We start from the raw sequence: 6,401 nt of genomic DNA, 5'->3' as shown, positions 1-6,401 counted from the left end.
CTTTGAGCTACAGAAACCATTCAACTATCAAAATGTTCAGCTCTTTAAGGTCTTTGTGGGATATATTTCAGATTTGTAATATCTTTTATACTTTTTAAAATATTCAGCTTTTTTCCAAAAAAAATTACAATGGAAGTCTATGGCAGACCTTGAAACCCCTTGTCAGCTTTGAAACCTATCTCCTCCTTCATTTTTTGTGCTAGAAACCTCCTTCAAAGTTTAAAATATTCAGGACCTTTAGCACATTTAACGCATTCAACAGATTTTTAAAATTCCCTATAGTTTTTATGTTATTTAAGTTGGTTTTGGACCGTTTTTAACATTGAAGCGGATGTGTGGAATGTTCAGTTTCTAGAGTGTAGCAGCTCGTATTTTGAAAACATCTACATGTTTTGTAAACTGCTGTTGCTCCTACAGTTTTAACAGCTCATACACATATTCTACATTAAAACGTTCACACAACTGTGCTGATTCGTACAATCTAAGTCTCTAAGCCGTGTGACTTATAGTTTTCGCTCTATGACGTTTCGTTCGGCAACTGCGCTCTTCATTGAAACGTATTGGCCCACACTCTGACTTTTAAACTTCTCATTTTGCATTTTTACACTTTTTCTAACTCGTCGCCATGCCTACAGTTTTTAACCTACACGGACAATTATACATAGAAATGTTCAACAAGTTCTCAGGATTCCCACGGTGTCAATAGCTAAGCTGCAGCCTTTATACTTTTTGAGAGAGAGCTGTCTGAAGCCGGCATGCCTTTCCATTGAAGTGAATGAGAGGAAGCTCAGTGTCAGTTAAGATTTGAATTTGGGGACACGCGCAGGCTCTCTGTACGGGCACCCTTTTATGACTACTGTGGTAGCATTCATATTCCTTCCTTCCATCCTTCCTTCCTTCCATCCTTCCTTTCTGCCATCCATCCTTCCTTCTTTCCTTACTTCCTTTATTCCTTCCTTCCTACCTTCCTTATATTCAAATAAATATTCAGAATGACACTCTTTTTCAGGCTGTAAACTCATATTAATACCTTTTCTACTCTTTCAGCTATTGCACTCAATAAAACTATGAGTTATGATGAGTGGTTAAATCAATTTTCAGTGTAGTACTACAGTAGCTGTACTTATAACAAACACACTGCTTCTCACTGCAACTGCTTCTCACTTCAACTTCCATACAAACCCTCCACTGCTACTGCTCGGCCACGGAGTGGGCTATAGACACACGGTCTCCAATGAGGGGTGCATGGGGATGGCCTGGCGGTCACTGACCTGCTCCTGACTGGCTCTGACCCAAGGGGATGGAGTCTCACCATCACGCCATTATCCACGCCACGGTCCCCACATCTCAGCCCCTGAGTTGGCTAAAGACACAGTTTTCACAGTTGCATGTATGTGGGTGGCCTGGAGAATGTGGGTGGCCCAGAGAGCAGTACACTGTCCTCGACCGGCTCTGAACCCAGGGGGCGGAGTCTCACCATCACGCCACTATCCACGCCACGGACCTCACAACACTGCCTCTGAGGTGGCTAGAGACACACGGTCTTCACTGGTGAAGGCAGGTGGCTAGCCCGGTGCGGCCTACACTGTCCACAACCGGCTCTGACCCGAGGGGGCGGAGTCTCGCAATCACACCACTATCCACGCCACAGACCTCACAACACAGCCTCTGAGGTGGCTAGAGACACACGGTCTTCACTGGTGAAGGCAGGTGGGTAGCCCAGTGCGGCCTATACTGTCCATGACCAGCTCTGACCCAAGGGGGCGGAGTCTCACCACCATGCCACTACCACGCCACGGACCTCACAACACAGCCTCTGAGGTGGCTAGAGACACACGGTCTTCACTGGTGAAGGCAGGTGGGTAGCCCGGCACGTCCTACACTGTTCACGATTGGCTCTGACCCAAGGGGGCGGAGTTTGGCACCACACCACTATCATGCCACGGATCTCACAACACAGCCTCTGAGGGGGCTAGAGACACATTGTCTTCGCTGGAGGGTGCATGGAATTTGCCAAGAGGTCACTGTACTGTCCCCGACGGGTTGTGACCCAAGGAGTCTTGCCACCTCGCCACTATCCACGCCACAGACCCCACAACTCAGTCCCTGAGTGAGCTAGAGACACGTTCTTCAATATCTGGTGCATAGAGATTGCCCAGAGATCACTGTACTGTCCCCGACAGGCTTCCAATCGTTTAAGCTATACATTCCATAATTTATTCCATCTTTCAGCTTTGACAGTATTACTCTATAGCTCATCTTTCAAGTTAAAGGCTCAGTTCAAGGCTTAAACTACTCAGGTTGAAAAGTTTAAAAGTATTTAAGTTCTTAGCTTCTACAGGTAATGCAGTTCCAATTCTGCCAGTTTCACATTTCAGCTAAGCTTCCAGGTTTTCCAGCCTACAAGCTTTTTAGCAATATATTCCATCATTTATTCCATGTTCCAGCTTTGACAGTATTACAGTTTATCTTCCAGCTTTTGTAGCAATGTATTTACGTTTTTAGCTTTTTTAGGCAATGCAATTCAGCTTCCAATATTGCCAGTTTCACATTTCAGCTTCCAGGTTTTTCAGCTTCCAATCTTTTTAGCAATACATTCCATCATTACAGTGTAACAGTTTATCTTCCAGCTTTTGTAGCAATGTGTATAAGTTCTTAGCTTCTTTATGTAATGCACTTCAGCTTCCAATTCTGCCAGTTTCACAGTTCAGCTAAGCTTCAAGGTTTTTCAGCTTCCAGGCTTTTCAGCTTCCAGGATTTTCAACCATTCAGGTGTGATGCATTTGACATTTCAGATATTTCACATTCATGCATTTTCAGCAATGCTTGTGCTATTCCATTCAGCTGCTCAGCATTCACACGCATTTTCTGCAGGAAATGCAATTTTCTAGTTATTATTATTCTTCCGTACGTATTTTGGCTTGCTGTAGCTCCTTCATACTTTGAGCTACAGAAACCATTCAACTATCAAAATGTTCAGCTTGTTAAGGACACGATGGGACCTCTTTCAGATTTTTAATACCTTTTATACTTTTTAAAATATTCAGCTTTTTCAACATTTATTTTGAATGGAAGTCAATGGGGGAGTTTTGAAACCTTCTTCAGCCTTCAACTCCTTCATACTTTGAGCTACAGAAACCATTCAACTATCAAAATGTTCAGCTTGTTAAGGTCTTTATGGCATATCTTTCAGATTTTTTATAACTTTCATACTTTTTAAAATATTCAGCTTTTTTCAAAAAAAAATTACAATGGAAGTCTATGGCAGACCTTGAAACCCCTTGTCAGCTTTGAAACCTATCTTCTCCTTCATTTTTTGTGCTAGAAACCTCCTTCAAAGTTTAAAATGTTCAGGACCTTTAGCACATTTAACGCATTCAACAGATTTTTAAAATTCCTTATAGTTTTTATGTAATTTAAATTTGTTTTGGACCTTTTTTAACATTGAAGCGGATGTGTGGAATGTTCAGTTTCTAGAGTGTGGTAGCCTTTTTTTTAAAACATCTACACGTTTTGTAAACTGCTGTCGCTCCTACAGTTTTAACAGCTCTTACACATATTATACATTAAAATGTTCACACAACTGTGCTGATTCGTACAATGTAAGTCTCTAAGCCATGTGACTTATAGTTTTGGCTCTATGACGATTTGTTCGGCAACTGCGCTCTCCATTGAAACGTATGGGCCCACCCTCTAACTTTTGAGCTGCTAATTTTGCATTTTTACACTTTTTCTAACTCGTCGCCATGCCTACAGTTTTTAACCTACACGGACAATTATAAATAGAAATGTTCAGCAAGTTCTCAGGATTCCTACGGTGTCCATAGCTAAGCTGTAGCCTTTATAATTTTTGAGAGAGAGCTGTCTGAAGCCGGCATGCTTTTGCATTGAAGTCAATGAATAGCTGTGTCAGTTGGGATTTGGGGACACGGTGGACAGGCAAACTGATGCTGCACATTCCGGCATGTAGGTGGCGGTATGCGTCTTATGTTGTTTTGCGATCCGCCAAAAAACTGAGAGGAGAAGAAATAAGTCAAGTCGTGGGCTGGCCGAGTCGACTGCTTGTGGCTATTGTTGCTGGAGTTTCTGGCGACATCTCTCACACATGACAGCAGCACGCCGCTTTTGTTTACATCCAGTTCGAAGTTGAAACCATGGATATAACGCTCTACATTCTGCCTTGCGATGGGGTAAGCTAACGTTACCTATCCCCTGTTGAAGAAGGACTGTGTGTGTGTGAGGGAACACAGCAACGTCAGCTAGTGATCTATCTAGATCTCTAGCTACAGCCAAAAGTTCAATCGAATATCTAGTAGCTGGCTAGCTTGAGCCAGGGTCAGTCCTCAGAAGCTAGCAAAGGCAGCTTAGCGATTATGCCCGTTCTCGATAGTTAGCTAGCTAGTTATTAGCTGCTGAAACTGCCTTGCGAACTTAATTGCTAGCTGGCTAAGTTAGCCAACGGTAGCTAGCTAGCAACTAAGTGAACGTTGCACAAGAGGCAGGCTAACTGAATAATGAACGTATCATGCAAGCTAACTAGCTAGCTGTTTAATGTCGGAGGGACAATACTGAATGTGTCACTTTGATCAGATGCCTGCTGATGGAGGATAAATAAATGGCCCATTATAGCTACTCCTATGTCCCACTGACTGTGGAGCCTCTGTGTTTGACTTAATCTGCAACTGTTGTGCTTTACAGATGCAGAACAAGAGAGGGACACACTTCAGCTACAAGAAGACAGGAACGGTCAAAGCCAAGGAGGAGTCGAAAGAGGAAGATGAAGAGGATGATGACGATGAGGAGTGTGAGTTGTTCAGAAAGTGACCCATTATCTTTAATAAGAAATGTTTACTTGCACATATCTCCCACTCCTCAGCTCGCCAAGCCGGCATGCCTTTACATTGAAGTGAATTTAGAGCAGCTTAAGTTGGAATTTAGGGACACAAGCATGCTCTCGTAAAGGTCAACAGCTCCACAGCTACTGCTCAGCCCGGGGTGGGCTATAGACACACGGTCTCCAATGAGGGGTGCATGGGGATGGCCTGGCAATCACTGACCTGCCCCCCACAACCTCTGACCTGAGGGGGCGGAGTCTCGCCACCACGCCACTATCCACGCCACCGTCCCAACATCTCAGACCCTGAGTTGTCTAAAGACAGTTTTCACAGTTGGGTGCATGTGGGATCTCGAACGGATCGGGTTGAAGATACTCGAAACGCATATTAATGCCAGGTGTAAATGTAATCAGGCTAAATCATTATCTAGATACAATCTCGATACAAGACGCATTTTAATGCAAGGTGTAAACGGGGTCTAAGTCTACACATGTAGCCTAGATGTGATATGGTCTGCTCTCGTCTATATGTTGGTATTTTAGCACCTTGGTTAGAAAGCTTCCTTTAAGCTGTAATTGAAGGTACGGCCGACCTCCAGAATGAACTCTAAGATTTTCACTGACAGCAACGATATCAGGGGTGTTGGCTGTGATGTTTTGAAAACACTGCCTCGTCACTACACAGACTGAACATACTCATCTTCATTCTACAGTAGAATGCTTATAAAGCATAGTGGACGATGTGAACTTAGATGAACACATACACACTGGAGACCAGGTAGCTTGCAAGGACCAAGTGAGGATTACTACACACTCGTACTGAATAAGACTGTATTTACCACACCATATTGGGCATGCTTGCATCTACCAGTGAACAAGTCAAAGCACCCACTGGGTCTTAGGCCAGCGTAAAATTAAATAAAGATAACGTTTATAATGATGACCTTTCATGTCCCATGTTTGTGGTTTAGTAGCTGCTCTCCTTCCAGTACGCTTTAGGGGAGAAGCTGTTGGATTATACAGATCACACAATGACAGCGTCCGCCACCGTCATGAATGCCACTCTGGCGCATGTAACCATCAGAACACTGTCAAAATGCAGGTCAGTACTGTTTGTCTTGCTCTTTTTTCACATGCTTCACTCTCCCTTGAGGGTTCAGTTGTCTCAACACAGCTATTTTCAGCTCTATTATTTCTGTCTTGTTCCCTCCTCCAATCACTTACACACTTAGGAGTGAGGTGAGAGCGCACACTCTTCTCTACAACCTTCCAATACCTCTTTCAGTTGTTAGCTTTAACACAGATCTCTTATGCCACTTCTTTTGCTCTCCCTCTCTCGCCTTCTCATCAGAGATTGACCTGAAACAGAGTTGCATAGACGTTGACTTGGAGTCTATGGACATTGACCATGGAGAGGTAAGGACTATAAATGTGCAGATATGCCATCCTCCTCCCTTACATTAAATAGCATTGTTAAATGAATGCTGCTTGTTGTGTATCAACAAGGCTGTATACTGATGTTGAATGTCTTCCTTGATGTCATCTTCCGTACGTTTTTAGCAGTCAA

General features: G+C 43.4%; 1 long non-coding RNA gene across 1 annotated transcript; it reads left to right on the top strand.

The window, feature by feature from the left end:
* Positions 1-4,065: 4,065 nt before the first annotated feature.
* On the top strand, positions 4,066-6,079 carry LOC311327382. The gene is made up of 3 exons (XR_014631113.1): positions 4,066-4,190; positions 4,699-4,804; positions 5,806-6,079. It is a non-coding gene; the product is annotated as an uncharacterized lncRNA (long non-coding RNA).
* Positions 6,080-6,401: the final 322 nt, after the last annotated feature.

The sequence above is a fragment of the Borostomias antarcticus genome (genome assembly GCF_949987555.1).
Source record: "Borostomias antarcticus genome assembly, chromosome: 32".
Lineage (NCBI taxonomy): Eukaryota > Metazoa > Chordata > Actinopteri > Stomiiformes > Stomiidae > Borostomias > Borostomias antarcticus.
The sequence above is the reverse complement of the archived record's forward strand: the minus strand, read 5'-3'. Positions and strand labels throughout refer to the sequence as shown.